Source organism: Pseudophryne corroboree, chromosome 11 (genome assembly GCF_028390025.1).
Source record: "Pseudophryne corroboree isolate aPseCor3 chromosome 11, aPseCor3.hap2, whole genome shotgun sequence".
Classification (NCBI taxonomy): Eukaryota; Metazoa; Chordata; class Amphibia; order Anura; family Myobatrachidae; genus Pseudophryne; species Pseudophryne corroboree.
The window spans coordinates 166269122-166287851 of NC_086454.1; the positions used below are offsets into that span (position 1 = coordinate 166269122).

General features: G+C 32.6%; 11 non-coding genes across 11 annotated transcripts; all 11 read right to left on the reverse strand.

Moving 5' to 3' along the window:
* Window positions 1-1110: 1110 nt before the first annotated feature.
* TRNAI-AAU (transfer RNA isoleucine (anticodon AAU)) lies at window positions 1111-1184 on the reverse strand. The gene has a single exon. It is a non-coding gene; the product is annotated as a tRNA-Ile (tRNA).
* A 1588-nt stretch (window positions 1185-2772) lies between these two features.
* TRNAI-AAU (transfer RNA isoleucine (anticodon AAU)) lies at window positions 2773-2846 on the reverse strand. The gene has a single exon. It is a non-coding gene; the product is annotated as a tRNA-Ile (tRNA).
* Window positions 2847-4437: 1591 nt separating this feature from the next.
* On the reverse strand, window positions 4438-4511 carry TRNAI-AAU (transfer RNA isoleucine (anticodon AAU)). The gene has a single exon. It is a non-coding gene; the product is annotated as a tRNA-Ile (tRNA).
* A 1588-nt stretch (window positions 4512-6099) lies between these two features.
* TRNAI-AAU (transfer RNA isoleucine (anticodon AAU)) lies at window positions 6100-6173 on the reverse strand. Its single transcript has one exon. It is a non-coding gene; the product is annotated as a tRNA-Ile (tRNA).
* Window positions 6174-7758: 1585 nt separating this feature from the next.
* On the reverse strand, window positions 7759-7832 carry TRNAI-AAU (transfer RNA isoleucine (anticodon AAU)). The gene has a single exon. It is a non-coding gene; the product is annotated as a tRNA-Ile (tRNA).
* A 1589-nt stretch (window positions 7833-9421) lies between these two features.
* Window positions 9422-9495, reverse strand: TRNAI-AAU (transfer RNA isoleucine (anticodon AAU)). Its single transcript has one exon. It is a non-coding gene; the product is annotated as a tRNA-Ile (tRNA).
* A 1588-nt stretch (window positions 9496-11083) lies between these two features.
* TRNAI-AAU (transfer RNA isoleucine (anticodon AAU)) lies at window positions 11084-11157 on the reverse strand. Its single transcript has one exon. It is a non-coding gene; the product is annotated as a tRNA-Ile (tRNA).
* Window positions 11158-12746: 1589 nt separating this feature from the next.
* Window positions 12747-12820, reverse strand: TRNAI-AAU (transfer RNA isoleucine (anticodon AAU)). The gene has a single exon. It is a non-coding gene; the product is annotated as a tRNA-Ile (tRNA).
* A 1588-nt stretch (window positions 12821-14408) lies between these two features.
* On the reverse strand, window positions 14409-14482 carry TRNAI-AAU (transfer RNA isoleucine (anticodon AAU)). Its single transcript has one exon. It is a non-coding gene; the product is annotated as a tRNA-Ile (tRNA).
* A 1588-nt stretch (window positions 14483-16070) lies between these two features.
* On the reverse strand, window positions 16071-16144 carry TRNAI-AAU (transfer RNA isoleucine (anticodon AAU)). The gene has a single exon. It is a non-coding gene; the product is annotated as a tRNA-Ile (tRNA).
* A 1589-nt stretch (window positions 16145-17733) lies between these two features.
* Window positions 17734-17807, reverse strand: TRNAI-AAU (transfer RNA isoleucine (anticodon AAU)). Its single transcript has one exon. It is a non-coding gene; the product is annotated as a tRNA-Ile (tRNA).
* Between the last annotated feature and the right edge of the window lie 923 nt (window positions 17808-18730).

The window sequence follows — 18730 nt, forward strand, 5'->3', positions numbered from 1 at the left end:
CTAAAGAAAATACAAACTTCAATCTATAGGAAAGCACTTTTTATTCAGTCTACACTCTGTAATCATACTATAGCTTAATTTACAAATTGTGATGTCATTATCAGACTTAACTCACAAGAGACTTTCATCCTTGGTCTATAAAAAAGGCAGTCCTCTGTTATAAAGCTTGAAACAATTGTAAGTGGCTGATATGCAAATATGGAAATACAGGAAAACTGTCAATTCAATGCTAGGATAACATAAGGGGTGATGCTCCAACTGAAATTGGTCCTAGGCATTTAGGTTTCTAGTATCTATCTTCTCCTTTAAAAAATAGGTTACTTTTTATATATTATCATTGGGTTTGGACAAATATTCTACATAATACCTATTGCATCCCTGAGCTTATTAGAAACTTGAAATAATATATATAAAGTATTGAATTTCTTTTCTTTGCATTTAAAAGATGAGCGCACTTCAGTAGATGCCATTGCTCAGGTGAGGGTTCCATGGTGTAATTGTTAGCAACCTGGACTTTGAATCTAGTAATCTGAGTTCATATCTCGTGGGAGCTAACATTGTTTATTTTCCTTTTGTTCAAAGCTCCATTTATATTCAATGTATGAGTATTGCAAATCTTCATTTAAAATTCATATAAATTCCATCATCTTCAGTGGTGTCTTTTGTTTAAACTCATTTTTAAACTTATCAAATCAGAAGTATGTCAAATATTTGGAAATAAGAAAAGATGCAATAAGAATGCAGAGATCCATTACTTGTGCTCTGGTCTTTAGAAATTCTCCATTTTTTTAACTTCAGTGTGCACTAATGAGAGGAGAGCACATATCTTCTTCTTCTTCTAGTAACACCTAGTGCCCTCTATGTTTGAGCAGCAATATAATAACTGATTAATTTGCCCTTGCATATCTTAGTTATGCCATATTGCTTGATTTGAGACAAAAGTCACTGAGCCATGTAGAGAAAAATCTTCATCAGCCAAAGGATGACACTCCCACTGGCTTCTGATATGTATTTGAAGAGATTTTGTGATATATGTGTCTATGATGTTTTCAAGTATTCATGCACTCCACCAATGAGCTTATTCCGTTCTTGTCCATCAAGAAAAGCAAATGGCCCATACGGGGATCGAACCCGTGACCTTGGCATTATTAGCACCACGCTCTAACCAACTGAGCTAACAGGCCACAGATATTACTGCAAGCAAACACAAAACTGGCAAATATACCTCAAAGCACAGATCATATTTTGTTTTTATAGCATTTCATTTTTAAAAAAAAAGCTTAAGCCATAGAGTCACTTGAAGCATGGGTATCATAAAAATGCTCCAGTTTCTATCCACATTACAAAATAAAAATAAATATTAGATAGGATAATAACAAAGATTAAGGCATCAACTAATAGTATAAAAATAGACAATTTAGACAAGGAGTATATGCAAATCTAAGCAAAATCAATCTAAAAAATCTAATACACAATTTTTAATAGTAAATTTACAGATTGTTGAAAAAGATAATCCCAGGATGTAATCCATTATGTATTAAATTTAGTATGTTTTACCAAGTTGTGTATGAATAACTTTTAACACAAAAAAATATATATTGGGGAAGTAGCTTAATGTGCCCATTGGAAATAAAGAATGCTAGCCCATTTTGGAATGCAAAGCTTAAGAAAATACAAACTTCAATCCATAGGAAAGCACTTTTTATTCAGTCTACACTCTGTAATCATGCTATAGCTTAATTTACAAATTGTGATGTCATTATCAGATTTAACTCACGAGAGACTTTCATCCTTGGTCTATAAAAAAGGCAGTCCTCTGTTATAAAGCTTGAAACAATTGTAAGTGACTGATATGCAAATATGGAAATACAGAAAAACTGTCAATTCAATGCTAGGATTACATAAGGGGTGATGCTCCAACTGAAATTGGTCCTAGGCATTTAGGTTTCTAGTATCTATCTTCTCCTTTAAAAAATAGGTTACTTTTTATATATTATCATTGGTTTTGGACAAATATTCTACATAATACCTATTGCATCCCTGAGCTTATTAGAAACTTGAAATAATATATATAAAGTATTGAATTTCTTTTCTTTGCATTTAAAAGATGAGCGCACTTCAGTAGATGCCATTGCTCAGGTGAGGGTTCCATGGTGTAATTGTTAGCACCCTGGACTTTGAATCTAGTCATCTGAGTTCATATCTCGTGGGAGCTAACATTGTTTATTTTCCTTTTGTTCAAAGCTCCATTTTCATTCAATGTATGAGTATTGCAAATCTTCATTTAAAATTCATATAAATTCCATCATCTTCAGTGGTGTCCTTTGTTTAAACTCATTTTTAAACTTATCAAATCAGAAGTATGTCAAATATTTGGAAATAAGAAAAGATGCAATAAGAATGCAGAGATCCATTACTTGTGCTCTGGTCTTTAGAAATTCTCCATTTTTTTTACTTCAGTGTGCACTAATGAGAGGGGAGCACATATCTTCTTCTTCTTCTAGTAACACCTAGTGCCCTCTATGTTTGAGCAGCAATATAATAACTGATTAATTTGCCCTTGCATATCTTAGTTATGCCATATTGCTTGATTTGAGACAAAAGTCACTGAGCCAAGTAGAGAAAAATCTTCATCAGCCAAAGGATGACACTCCCACTGGCTTCTGATATGTATTTGAAGAGATTTTGTGATATATGTGTCTATGATGTTTTCAAGTATTCATGCACTCCACCGATGAGCTTATTCCATTCTTGTCCATCAAGAAAAGCAAATAGCCCATACGGGGATCGAACCCGTGACCTTGGCGTTATTAGCACCACGCTCTAACCAACTGAGCTAACCGGCCACAGATGTTACTGCAAGCAAACACAAAACTGGCAAATGTACCTCAAAGCACAGATCATATTTTGTTTTTATAGCGTTTCATTTTTCAAAAAAAAGCTTAAGCCATAGAGTCACTTGAAGCATGGGTATCATAAAAATGCTCCAGTTTCTTTCCACATTACAAAATAAAAATAAATATTAGATAGGATAATAACAAAGATTAAGGCATCTAGTAATAGTATAAAAATAGACAATTTAGACTAGGAGTATATGCAAATCTAAGCAAAATCAATCTAAAAAATCTAATACACAATTTTTAATTGTAAATTTACAGATTGTTGAAAAAGATAATCCCAGGATGTAATCCATTATGTATTAAATTTAGTATGTTTTACCAAGTTGTGTATGAATAACTTTTAACACAAAAAAATATATATTGGGGAAGTAGCTCAATGTGCCCATTGGAAATAAAGAATGCTAGCCCATTTTGGAATGCAAATCTTAAGAAAATACAAACTTCAATCCATAGGAAAGCACTTTTTATTCAGTCTACACTCTGTAATCATACTATAGCTTAATTTACAAATTGTGATGTCATTATCAGACTTAACTCACAAGAGACTTTCATCCTTGGTCTATAAAAAAGGCAGTCCTCTGTTATAAAGCTTGAAACAATTGTAAGTGGCTGATATGCAAATATGGAAATACAGAAAAACTGTCAATTCAATGCTAGGATAACATAAGGGGTGATGCTCCAACTGAAATTGGTCCTAGGCATTTAGGTTTCTAGTATCTATCTTCTCCTTTAAAAAATAGGTTACTTTTTATATATTATCATTGGGTTTTGACAAATATTCTACATAATACCTATTGCATCCCTGAGCTTATTAGAAACTTGAAATAATATATATAAAGTATTGAATTTCTTTTCTTTGCATTTAAAAGATGAGCGCACTTCAGTAGATGCCATTGCTCAGGTGAGGGTTCCATGATGTAATTGTTAGCAACCTGGACTTTGAATCTAGTAATCTGAGTTCATATCTCGTGGGAGCTAACATTGTTTATTTTCCTTTTGTTCAAAGCTCCATTTTCATTCAATGTATGAGTATTGCAAATCTTCATTTAAAATTCATATAAATTCCATCATCTTCAGTGGTGTCTTTTGTTTAAACTCATTTTTAAACTTATCAAATCAGAAGTATGTCAAATATTTGGAAATAAGAAAAGATGCAATAAGAATGCAGAGATCCATTACTTGTGCTCTGGTCTTTAGAAATTCTCCATTTTTTTTACTTCAGTGTGCACTAATGAGAGGAGAGCACATATCTTCTTCTTCTTCTTCTAGTAACACCTAGTGCCCTCTATGTTTGAGCAGCAATATAATAACTGATTAATTTGCCCTTGCATATCTTAGTTATGCCATATTGCTTGATTTGAGACAAAAGTCACTGAGCCATGTAGAGAAAAATCTTCATCAGCCAAAGGATGACACTCCCACTGGCTTCTGATATGTATTTGAAGAGATTTTGTGATATATGTGTCTATGATGTTTTTAAGTATTCATGCACTCCACCAATGAGCTTATTCCGTTCTTGTCCATCAAGAAAAGCAAATGGCCCATACGGGGATCGAACCCGTGACCTTGGCGTTATTAGCACCACGCTCTAACCAACTGAGCTAACAGGCCACAGATATTACTGCAAGCAAACACAAAACTGGCAAATGTACCTCAAAGCACAGATCATATTTTGTTTTTATAGCATTTCATTTTTCAAAAAAAAGCTTAAGCCATAGAGTCACTTGAAGCATGGGTATCATAAAAATGCTCCAGTTTCTATCCACATTACAAAATAAAAATAAATATTAGATAGGATAATAACAAAGATTAAGGCATCAACTAATAGTATAAAAATAGACAATTTAGACAAGGAGTATATGCAAATCTAAGCAAAATCAATCTAAATAATCTAATACACAATTTTTAATTGTAAATTTACAGATTGTTGAAAAAGATAATCCCAGGATGTAATCCATTATGTATTAAATTTAGTATGTTTTACCAAGTTGTGTATGAATAACTTTTAACACAAAAAAATATATATTGGGGAAGTAGCTTAATGTGCCCATTGGAAATAAAGAATGCTAGCCCATTTTGGAATGCAAAGCTTAAGAAAATACAAACTTCAATCCATAGGAAAGCACTTTTTATTCAGTCTACACTCTGTAATCATACTATAGCTTAATTTACAAATTGTGATGTCATTATCAGATTTAACTCGCAAGAGACTTTCATCCTTGGTCTATAAAAAAGGCAGTCCTCTGTTATAAAGCTTGAAACAATTGTAAGTGGCTGATATGCAAATATGGAAATACAGAAAAACTGTCAATTCAATGCTAGGATAACATAAGGGGTGATGCTCCAGCTGAAATTGGTCCTAGGCATTTAGGTTTCTAGTATCTATCTTCTCCTTTAAAAAATAGGTTACTTTTTATATATTATCATTGGTTTTGGACAAATATTCTACATAATACCTATTGCATCCCTGAGCTTATTAGAAACTTGAAATAATATATATAAAGTATTGAATTTCTTTTCTTTGCATTTAAAAGATGAGCGCACTTCAGTAGATGCCATTGCTCAGGTGAGGGTTCCATGGTGTAATTGTTAGCAACCTGGACTTTGAATCTAGTAATCTGAGTTCATATCTCGTGGGAGCTAACATTGTTTTTTTTCCTTTTGTTCAAAGCTCCATTTTCATTCAATGTATGAGTATTGCAAATCTTCATTTAAAATTCATATAAATTCCATCATCTTCAGTGGTGTCCTTTGTTTAAACTCATTTTTAAACTTATCAAATCAGAAGTATGTCAAATATTTGGAAATAAGAAAAGATGCAATAAGAATGTAGAGATCCATTACTTGTGCTCTGGTCTTTAGAAATTCTCCATTTTTTTTACTTCAGTGTGCACTAATGAGAGGGGAGCAAATTTCTTCTTCTTCTTCTAGTAACACCTAGTGCCCTCTATGTTTGAGCAGCAATATAATAACTGATTAATTTGCCCTTGCATATCTTAGTTATGCCATATTGCTTGATTTGAGACAAAAGTCACTGAGCCATGTAGAGAAAAATCTTCATCAGCCACAGGATGACACTCCCACTGGCTTCTGATATGTATTTAAAGAGATTTTGTGATATATGTGTCTATGATGTTTTCAAGTATTCATGCACTCCACCAATGAGCTTATTCCGTTCTTGTCCATCAAGAATAGCATATGGCCCATACGGGGATCGAACCCATGACCTTGGCGTTATTAGCACCACGCTCTAACCAACTGAGCTAAAAGGCCACAGATATTACTGCAAGCAAACACAAAACTGGCAAATTTACCTCAAAGCACAGATCATATTTTGTTTTTATAGCATTTCATTTTTCAAAAAAAAGCTTAAGCCATAGAGTCACTTGAAGCATGGGTATCATAAAAATGCTCCAGTTTCTTTCCACATTACAAAATAAAAATAAATATTAGATAGGATAATAACAAAGATTAAGGCATCTAGTAATAGTATAAAAATAGACAATTTAGACTAGGAGTATATGCAAATCTAAGCAAAATCAATCTAAAAAATCTAATACACAATTTTTAATTGTAAATTTACAGATTGTTGAAAAAGATAATCCCAGGATGTAATCCATTATGTATTAAATTTAGTATGTTTTACCAAGTTGTGTATGGATAACTTTTAACACAAAAAAATATATATTGGTGAAGTAGCTTAATGTGCCCATTGGAAATAAAGAATGCTAGCCCATTTTGGAATGCACAGCTTAAGAAAATACAAACTTCAATCCATAGGAAAGCACTTTTTATTCAGTCTACACTCTGTAATCATACTATAGCTTAATTTACAAATTGTGATGTCATTATCAGATTTAACTCACAAGAGACTTTCATCCTTGGTCTATAAAAAAGGCAGTCCTCTGTTATAAAGCTTGAAACAATTGTAAGTGGCTGATATGCAAATATGGAAATACAGAAAAACTGTCAATTCAATGCTAGGATAACATAAGGGGTGATGCTCCAACTGAAATTGGTCCTAGGCATTTAGGTTTCTAGTATCTATCTTCTCCTTTAAAAAATAGGTTACTTTTTATATATTATCATTGGTTTTGGACAAATATTCTACATAATACCTATTGCATCCCTGAGCTTATTAGAAACTTGAAATAATATATATAAAGTATTGAATTTCTTTTCTTTGCATTTAAAAGATGAGCGCACTTCAGTAGATGCCATTGCTCAGGTGAGGGTTCCATGGTGTAATTGTTAGCACCCTGGACTTTGAATCTAGTAATCTGAGTTCATATCTCGTGGGAGCTAACATTGTTTATTTTCCTTTTGTTCAAAGCTCCATTTTCATTCAATGTATGAGTATTGCAAATCTTCATTTAAAATTCATATAAATTCCATCATCTTCAGTGGTGTCCTTTGTTTAAACTCATTTTTAAACTTATCAAATCAGAAGTATGTCAAATATTTGGAAATAAGAAAAGATGCAATAAGAATGCAGAGATCCATTACTTGTGCTCTGGTCTTTAGAAATTCTCCATTTTTTTTACTTCAGTGTGCACTAATGAGAGGGGAGCACATATCTTCTTCTTCTAGTAACACCTAGTGCCCTCTATGTTTGAGCAGCAATATAATAACTGATTAATTTGCCCTTGCATATCTTAGTTATGCCATATTGCTTGATTTGAGACAAAAGTCACTGAGCCATGTAGAGAAAAATCTTCATCAGCCAAAGGATGACACTCCCACTGGCTTCTGATATGTATTTGAAGAGATTTTGTGATATATGTGTCTATGATGTTTTCAAGTATTCATGCACTCCACCGATGAGCTTATTCCATTCTTGTCCATCAAGAAAAGCAAATGGCCCATACGGGGATCGAACACGTGACCTTGGCATTATTAGCAACACACTCTAACCAACTGAGCTAACAGGCCACAGATATTACTGCCAGCATACACAAAACTGGCAAATGTACCTCAAAGCACAGATCATATTTTGTTTTTATAGCATTTCATTTTTCAAAAAAAAGCTTAAGCCATAGAGTCACTTGAAGCATGGGTATCATAAAAATGCTCCAGTTTCTTTCCACATTACAAAATAAAAATAAATATTAGATAGGATAATAACAAAGATTAAGGCATCTCGTAATAGTATAAAAATAGACAATTTAGACTAGGAGTATATGCAAATCTAAGCAAAATCAATCTAAAAAAATCTAATACACAATTTTTAATTGTAAATTTACAGATTGTTGAAAAAGATAATCCCAGGATGTAATCCATTATGTATTAAATTTAGTATGTTTTACCAAGTTGTGTATGAATAACTTTTAACACAAAAAAATATATATTGGGGAAGTAGCTTAATGTGCCCATTGGAAATAAAGAATGCTAGCCCATTTTGGAATGCAAATCTTAAGAAAATACAAACTTCAATCCATAGGAAAGCACTTTTTATTCAGTCTACACTCTGTAATCATACTATAGCTTAATTTACAAATTGTGATGTCATTATCAGACTTAACTCACAAGAGACTTTCATCATTGGTCTATAAAAAAGGCAGTCCTCTGTTATAAAGCTTGAAACAATTGTAAGTGGCTGATATGCAAATATGGAAATACAGAAAAACAGTCAATTCAATGCTAGGATAACATAAGGGGTGATGCTCCAACTGAAATTGGTCCTAGGCATTTAGGTTTCTAGTATCTATCTTCTCCTTTAAAAAATAGGTTACTTTTTATATATTATCATTGGGTTTGGACAAATATTCTACATAATACCTATTGCATCCCTGAGCTTATTAGAAACTTGAAATAATATATATAAAGTATTGAATTTCTTTTCTTTGCATTTAAAAGATGAGCGCACTTCAGTAGATGCCATTGCTCAGGTGAGGGTTCCATGGTGTAATTGTTAGCAACCTGGACTTTGAATCTAGTAATCTGAGTTCATATCTCGTGGGAGCTAACATTGTTTTTTTTTCCTTTTGTTCAAAGCTCCATTTTCATTCAATGTATGAGTATTGCAAATCTTCATTTAAAATTCATATAAATTCCATCATCTTCAGTGGTGTCCTTTGTTTAAACTCATTTTTAAACTTATCAAATCAGAAGTATGTCAAATATTTGGAAATAAGAAAAGATGCAATAAGAATGCAGAGATCCATTACTTGTGCTCTGGTCTTTAGAAATTCTCCATTTTTTTTACTTCAGTGTGCACTAATGAGAGGGGAGCACATATCTTCTTCTTCTTCTTCTTCTAGTAACACCTAGTGCCCTCTATGTTTGAGCAGCAATATAATAACTGATTAATTTGCCCTTGCATATCTTAGTTATGCCATATTGCTTGATTTGAGACAAAAGTCACTGAGCCATGTAGAGAAAAATCTTCATCAGCCAAAGGATGACACTCCCACTGGCTTCTGATATGTATTTGAAGAGATTTTGTGATATATGTGTCTATGATGTTTTCAAGTATTCATGCACTCCACCAATGAGCTTATTCCGTTCTTGTCCATCAAGAAAAGCAAATATGGGGATCGAACCCGTGACCTTGGCGTTATTAGCACCATGCTCTAACCAACTGAGCTAACAGGCCACAGATATTACTGCAAGCAAACACAAAACTGGCAAATGTACCTCAAAGCACAGATCATATTTTGTTTTTATAGCATTTCATTTTTCAAAAAAAAGCTTAAGCCATAGAGTCACTTGAAGCATGGGTATCATAAAAATGCTCCAGTTTCTATCCACATTACAAAATAAAAATAAATATTAGATAGGATAATAACAAAGATTAAGGCATCAACTAATAGTATAAAAATAGACAATTTAGACAAGGAGTATATGCAAATCTAAGCAAAATCAATCTAAAAAATCTAATACACAATTTTTAATTGCAAATTTACAGATTGTTGAAAAAGATAATCCCAGGATGTAATCCATTATGTATTAAATTTAGTATGTTTTACCAAGTTGTGTATGAATAACTTTTAACACAAAAAAATATATATTGGGGAAGTAGCTTAATGTGCCCATTGGAAATAAAGAATGCTAGCCCATTTTGGAATGCAAAGCTTAAGAAAATACAAACTTCAATCCATAGGAAAGCACTTTTTATTCAGTCTACACTCTGTAATCATACTATAGCTTAATTTACAAATTGTGATGTCATTATCAGATTTAACTCACAAGAGACTTTCATCCTTGGTCTATAAAAAAGGCAGTCCTCTGTTATAAAGCTTGAAACATTTGTAAGTGGCTGATATGCAAATATGGAAATACAGAAAAACTGTCAATTCAATGCTAGGATAACATAAGGGGTGATGCTCCAACTGAAATTGGTCCTAGGCATTTAGGTTTCTAGTATCTATCTTCTCCTTTAAAAAATAGGTTACTTTTTATATATTATCATTGGTTTTGGACAAATATTCTACATAATACCTATTGCATCCCTGAGCTTATTAGAAACTTGAAATAATATATATAAAGTATTGAATTTCTTTTCTTTGCATTTAAAAGATGAGCGCACTTCAGTAGATGCCATTGCTCAGGTGAGGGTTCCATGGTGTAATTGTTAGCACCCTGGACTTTGAATCTAGTCATCTGAGTTCATATCTCGTGGGAGCTAACATTGTTTATTTTCCTTTTGTTCAAAGCTCCATTTTCATTCAATGTATGAGTATTGCAAATCTTCATTTAAAATTCATATAAATTCCATCATCTTCAGTGGTGTCCTTTGTTTAAACTCATTTTTAAACTTATCAAATCAGAAGTATGTCAAATATTTGGAAATAAGAAAAGATGCAATAAGAATGCAGAGATCCATTACTTGTGCTCTGGTCTTTAGAAATTCTCCATTTTTTTTACTTCAGTGTGCACTAATGAGAGGGGAGCACATATCTTCTTCTTCTTCTAGTAACACCTAGTGCCCTCTATGTTTGAGCAGCAATATAATAACTGATTAATTTGCCCTTGCATATCTTAGTTATGCCATATTGCTTGATTTGAGACAAAAGTCACTGAGCCATGTAGAGAAAAATCTTCATCAGCCAAAGGATGACACTCCCACTGGCTTCTGATATGTATTTGAAGAGATTTTGTGATATATGTGTCTATGATGTTTTCAAGTATTCATGCACTCCACCGATGAGCTTATTCCATTCTTGTCCATCAAGAAAAGCAAATGGCCCATACGGGGATCGAACACGTGACCTTGGCATTATTAGCACCACACTCTAACCAACTGAGCTAACAGGCCACAGATATTACTGCCAGCAAACACAAAACTGGCAAATGTACCTCAAAGCACAGATCATATTTTGTTTTTATAGCATTTCATTTTTAAAAAAAAAGCTTAAGCCATAGAGTCACTTGAAGCATGGGTATCATAAAAATGCTCCAGTTTCTTTCCACATTACAAAATAAAAATAAATATTAGATAGGATAATAACAAAGATTAAGGCATCTCGTAATAGTATAAAAATAGACAATTTAGACTAGGAGTATATGCAAATCTAAGCAAAATCAATCTAAAAAAATCTAATACACAATTTTTAATTGTAAATTTACAGATTGTTGAAAAAGATAATCCCAGGATGTAATCCATTATGTATTAAATTTAGTATGTTTTACCAAGTTGTGTATGAATAACTTTTAACACAAAAAAATATATATTGGGGAAGTAGCTTAATGTGCCCATTGGAAATAAAGAATGCTAGCCCATTTTGGAATGCAAATCTTAAGAAAATACAAACTTCAATCCATAGGAAAGCACTTTTTATTCAGTCTACACTCTGTAATCATACTATAGCTTAATTTACAAATTGTGATGTCATTATCAGACTTAACTCACAAGAGACTTTCATCATTGGTCTATAAAAAAGGCAGTCCTCTGTTATAAAGCTTGAAACAATTGTAAGTGGCTGATATGCAAATATGGAAATACAGAAAAACAGTCAATTCAATGCTAGGATAACATAAGGGGTGATGCTCCAACTGAAATTGGTCCTAGGCATTTAGGTTTCTAGTATCTATCTTCTCCTTTAAAAAATAGGTTACTTTTTATATATTATCATTGGGTTTGGACAAATATTCTACATAATACCTATTGCATCCCTGAGCTTATTAGAAACTTGAAATAATATATATAAAGTATTGAATTTCTTTTCTTTGCATTTAAAAGATGAGCGCACTTCAGTAGATGCCATTGCTCAGGTGAGGGTTCCATGGTGTAATTGTTAGCAACCTGGACTTTGAATCTAGTAATCTGAGTTCATATCTCGTGGGAGCTAACATTGTTTTTTTTTCCTTTTGTTCAAAGCTCCATTTTCATTCAATGTATGAGTATTGCAAATCTTCATTTAAAATTCATATAAATTCCATCATCTTCAGTGGTGTCCTTTGTTTAAACTCATTTTTAAACTTATCAAATCAGAAGTATGTCAAATATTTGGAAATAAGAAAAGATGCAATAAGAATGCAGAGATCCATTACTTGTGCTCTGGTCTTTAGAAATTCTCCATTTTTTTTACTTCAGTGTGCACTAATGAGAGGGGAGCACATATCTTCTTCTTCTTCTTCTTCTAGTAACACCTAGTGCCCTCTATGTTTGAGCAGCAATATAATAACTGATTAATTTGCCCTTGCATATCTTAGTTATGCCATATTGCTTGATTCGAGACAAAAGTCACTGAGCCATGTAGAGAAAAATCTTCATCAGCCAAAGGATGACACTCCCACTGGCTTCTGATATGTATTTGAAGAGATTTTGTGATATATGTGTCTATGATGTTTTCAAGTATTCATGCACTCCACCAATGAGCTTATTCCGTTCTTGTCCATCAAGAAAAGCAAATATGGGGATCGAACCCGTGACCTTGGCGTTATTAGCACCATGCTCTAACCAACTGAGCTAACAGGCCACAGATATTACTGCAAGCAAACACAAAACTGGCAAATGTACCTCAAAGCACAGATCATATTTTGTTTTTATAGCATTTCATTTTTCAAAAAAAAGCTTAAGCCATAGAGTCACTTGAAGCATGGGTATCATAAAAATGCTCCAGTTTCTATCCACATTACAAAATAAAAATAAATATTAGATAGGATAATAACAAAGATTAAGGCATCAACTAATAGTATAAAAATAGACAATTTAGACAAGGAGTATATGCAAATCTAAGCAAAATCAATCTAAAAAATCTAATACACAATTTTTAATTGTAAATTTACAGATTGTTGAAAAAGATAATCCCAGGATGTAATCCATTATGTATTAAATTTAGTATGTTTTACCAAGTTGTGTATGAATAACTTTTAACACAAAAAAATATATATTGGGGAAGTAGCTTAATGTGCCCATTGGAAATAAAGAATGCTAGCCCATTTTGGAATGCAAAGCTTAAGAAAATACAAACTTCAATCCATAGGAAAGCACTTTTTATTCAGTCTACACTCTGTAATCATACTATAGCTTAATTTACAAATTGTGATGTCATTATCAGATTTAACTCACAAGAGACTTTCATCCTTGGTCTATAAAAAAGGCAGTCCTCTGTTATAAAGCTTGAAACATTTGTAAGTGGCTGATATGCAAATATGGAAATACAGAAAAACTGTCAATTCAATGCTAGGATAACATAAGGGGTGATGCTCCAACTGAAATTGGTCCTAGGCATTTAGGTTTCTAGTATCTATCTTCTCCTTTAAAAAATAGGTTACTTTTTATATATTATCATTGGTTTTGGACAAATATTCTACATAATACCTATTGCATCCCTGAGCTTATTAGAAACTTGAAATAATATATATAAAGTATTGAATTTCTTTTCTTTGCATTTAAAAGATGAGCGCACTTCAGTAGATGCCATTGCTCAGGTGAGGGTTCCATGGTGTAATTGTTAGCACCCTGGACTTTGAATCTAGTCATCTGAGTTCATATCTCGTGGGAGCTAACATTGTTTATTTTCCTTTTGTTCAAAGCTCCATTTTCATTCAATGTATGAGTATTGCAAATCTTCATTTAAAATTCATATAAATTCCATCATCTTCAGTGGTGTCCTTTGTTTAAACTCATTTTTAAACTTATCAAATCAGAAGTATGTCAAATATTTGGAAATAAGAAAAGATGCAATAAGAATGCAGAGATCCATTACTTGTGCTCTGGTCTTTAGAAATTCTCCATTTTTTTTACTTCAGTGTGCACTAATGAGAGGGGAGCACATATCTTCTTCTTCTTCTAGTAACACCTAGTGCCCTCTATGTTTGAGCAGCAATATAATAACTGATTAATTTGCCCTTGCATATCTTAGTTATGCCATATTGCTTGATTTGAGACAAAAGTCACTGAGCCATGTAGAGAAAAATCTTCATCAGCCAAAGGATGACACTCCCACTGGCTTCTGATATGTATTTGAAGAGATTTTGTGATATATGTGTCTATGATGTTTTCAAGTATTCATGCACTCCACCGATGAGCTTATTCCATTCTTGTCCATCAAGAAAAGCAAATGGCCCATACGGGGATCGAACACGTGACCTTGGCATTATTAGCACCACACTCTAACCAACTGAGCTAACAGGCCACAGATATTACTGCCAGCAAACACAAAACTGGCAAATGTACCTCAAAGCACAGATCATATTTTGTTTTTATAGCATTTCATTTTTCAAAAAAAAGCTTAAGCCATAGAGTCACTTGAAGCATGGGTATCATAAAAATGCTCCAGTTTCTTTCCACATTACAAAATAAAAATAAATAATAGATAGGATAATAACAAAGATTAAGGCATCTAGTAATAGTATAAAAATAGACAATTTAGACTAGGAGTATATGCAAATCTAAGCAAAATCAATCTAAAAAATCTAATACACAATTTTTAATTGTAAATTTACAGATTGTTGAAAAAGATAATCCCAGGATGTAATCCATTATGTATTAAATTTAGTATGTTTTACCAAGTTGTGTATGAATAACTTTTAACACAAAAAAATATATATTGGGGAAGTAGCTTAATGTGCCCATTGGAAATAAAGAATGCTAGCCCATTTTGGAATGCACAGCTTAAGAAAATACAAACTTCAATCCATAGGAAAGCACTTTTTATTCAGTCTTCACTCTGTAACCATACTATAGCTTAATTTACAAATTGTGATGTCATTATCAGATTAACTCACAAGAGACTTTCATCCTTGGTCTATAAAAAAGGCAGTCCTCTGTTATAAAGCTTGAAACAATTGTAAGTGGCTGATATGCAAATATGGAAATACAGAAAAACTGTCAATTCAATGCTAGGATAACATAAGGGGTGATGCTCCAACTGAAATTTGTCCTAGGCATTTAGGTTTCTAGTATCTATCTTCTCCTTTAAAAAATAGGTTACTTTTTATATATTATCATTGGTTTTGGACAAATATTCTACATAATACCTATTGCATCCCTGAGCTTATTAGAAACTTGAAATAATATATATAAAGTATTGAATTTCTTTTCTTTGCATTTAAAAGATGAGCGCACTTCAGTAGATGCCATTGCTCAGGTGAGGGTTCCATGGTGTAATTGTTAGCACCCTGGACTTTGAATCTAGTAATCTGAGTTCATATCTCGTGGGATCTAACATTGTTTATTTTCCTTTTGTTCATAGCTCCATTTTCATTCAATGTATGAATATTGCAAATCTTCATTTAAAATTCATATAAATTCCATCATCTTCAGTGGTGTCCTTTGTTTAAACTCATTTTTAAACTTATCAAATCAGAAGTATGTCAAATATTTGGAAATAAGAAAAGATGCAATAAGAATGCAGAGATCCATTACTTGTGCTCTGGTCTTTAGAAATTCTCCATTTTTTTTTACTTCAGTGTGCACTAATGAGAGGGGAGCACATATCTTCTTCTTCTTCTAGTAACACCTAGTGCCCTCTATGTTTGAGCAGCAATATAATAACTGATTAATTTGCCCTTGCATATCTTAGTTATGCCATATTGCTTGATTTGAGACAAAAGTCTCTGAGCCATGTAGAGCAAAATCTTCATCAGCCAAAAGATGACACTCCCACTGGCTTCTGATATGTATTTGAAGAGATTTTGTGATATATGTGTCTATGATTTTTTTAAGTATTCATGCACTCCACCGATGAGCTTATTCCATTCTTGTCCATCAAGAAAAGCAAATGGCCCATACGGGGATCGAACCCATGACCTTGGCGTTATTAGCACCACGCTCTAACCAACTGAGCTAACCAGCCACAGATATTGCTGCAAGCAAACACAAAACTGGCAAATGTACCTCAAAGCACAGATCATATTTTGTTTTTATAGCATTTCATTTTTCAAAAAAAAGCTTAAGCCATAGAGTCACTTGAAGCATGGGTATCATAAAAATGCTCCAGTTTTTTTCCACATTACAAAATAAAAATAAATATTAGATAGGATAATAACACCGATTAAGGCATCTAGTAATAGTATAAAAATAGACAATTTAGACTAGGAGTATATGCAAATCTAAGCAAAATCAATCTAAAAAATCTAATACACAATTTTTAATTGTAAATTTACAGATTGTTGAAAAAGATAATCCCAGGATGTAATCCATTATGTATTAAATTTAGTATGTTTTACCAAGTTGTGTATGAATAACTTTTAACACAAAAAAATATATATTGGGGCTAGTAGCTTAATGTGCCCATTGGAAATAAAGAATGCTAGCCCATTTTGGAATGCAAAGCTTAAGAAAATACAAACTTCAATCCATAGGAAAGCACTTTTTATTCAGTCTACACTCTGTAATCATACTATAGCTTAATTTACAAATTGTGATGTCATTATCAGACTTAACTCACAAGAGACTTTCATCCTTGGTCTATAAAAAAGGCAGTCCTCTGTTATAAAGCTTGAAACAATTGTAAGTGGCTGATATGCAAATATGCAAATATAGAAAAACTGTCAATTCAATGCTAGGATAACATAAGGGGTGATGCTCCAACTGAAATTGGTCCTAGGCATTTAGGTTTCTAGTATCTATCTTCTCCTTTAAAAAATAGGTTACTTTTTATATATTATCATTGGGTTTGGACAAATATTCTACATAATACCTATTGCATCCCTGAGCTTATTAGAAACTTGAAATAATATATATAAAGTATTGAATTTCTTTTCTTTGCATTTAAAAGATGAGCGCACTTCAGTAGATGCCATTGATCAGGTGAGGGTTCCATGGTGTAATTGTTAGCACCCTGGACTTTGAATCTAGTAATCTGAGTTCATATCTCGTGGGATCTAACATTGTTTATTTTCCTTTTGTTCAAAGCTCCATTTTCATTCAATGTATGAGTATTGCAAATCTTCATTTAAAATTCATATAAATTCCATCATCTTCAGTGGTGTCCTTTGTTTAAACTTATTTTTAAACTTATCAAATCAGAAGTATGTCAAATATTTGGAAATAAGAAAAGATGCAATAAGAATGCAGAGATCCATTACTTGTGCTCTGGTCTTTAGAAATTCTCCATTTTTTTTACTTCAGTGTGCACTAATGAGAGGGGAGCACATATCTTCTTCTTCTTCTAGTAACACCTAGTGCCCTCTATGTTTGAGCAGCAATATAATAACTGATTAATTTGCCCTTGCATATCTTAGTTATGCCATATTGCTTGATTTGAGACAAAAGTCACTGAGCCATGTAGAGAAAAATCTTCATCAGCCAAAAGATGACACTCCCACTGGCTTCTGATATGTATTTGAAGAGATTTTGTGATATATGTGTCTATGATTTTTTTAAGTATTCATGCACTCCACCGATGAGCTCATTCCATTCTTGTCCATCAAGAAAAGCAAATGGCCCATACAGGGATCAAACCCATGACCTTGGCATTATTAGCACCACGCTCTAACCAACTGAGCTAACCAGCCACAGATATTGCTGCAAGCAAACACAAAACTGGCAAATGTACCTCAAAGCACAGATCATATTTTGTTTTTATAGCATTTCATTTTTCAAAAAAAAGCTTAAGCCATAGAGTCACTTGAAGCATGGGTATCATAAAAATGCTCCAGTTTCTTTCCACATTACAAAATAAAAAAATAAATATTAGATAGGATAATAACACCGATTAAGGCATCTAGTAATAGTATAAAAATAGACAATTTAGACAAGGAGTATATGCAAATCTAAGCAAAATCAATCTAAAAAATCTAATACACAATTTTTAATTGTAAATTTACAGATTGTTGAAAAAGATAATCCCAGGATGTAATCCATTATGTATTAAATTTAGTATGTTTTACCAAGTTGTGTATGAATAACTTTTAACACAAAAAAATATATATTGGGGAAGTAGCTTAATGTGCCCATTGGAAATAAAGAATGCTAGCCCATTTTGGAATGCAAAGCTTAAGAAAATACAAACTTCAATCCATAGGAAAGCACTTTTTATTCAGTCTACACTCTGTAATCATACTATATCTTAATTTACAAATTGTGATGTCATTATCAGACTTAACTCACAAGAGACTTTCATCCTTGGTCTATAAAAAAGGCAGTCCTCTGTTATAAAGCTTGAAACAATTGTAAGTGGCTGATATGCAAATATGGAAATACAGAAAAACTGTCAATTCAATGCTAGGATAACATAAGGGGTGATGCTCCAACTGAAATTGGTCCTAGGCATTTTGGTTTCTAGTATCTATCTTCTCCTTTAAAAAATAGGTTACTTTTTATATATTATCATTGGGTTTGGACAAATATTCTACATAATACCTATTGCATCCCTGAGCTTATTAGAAACTTGAAATAATATATATAAAGTATTGAATTTCTTTTCTTTGCATTTAAA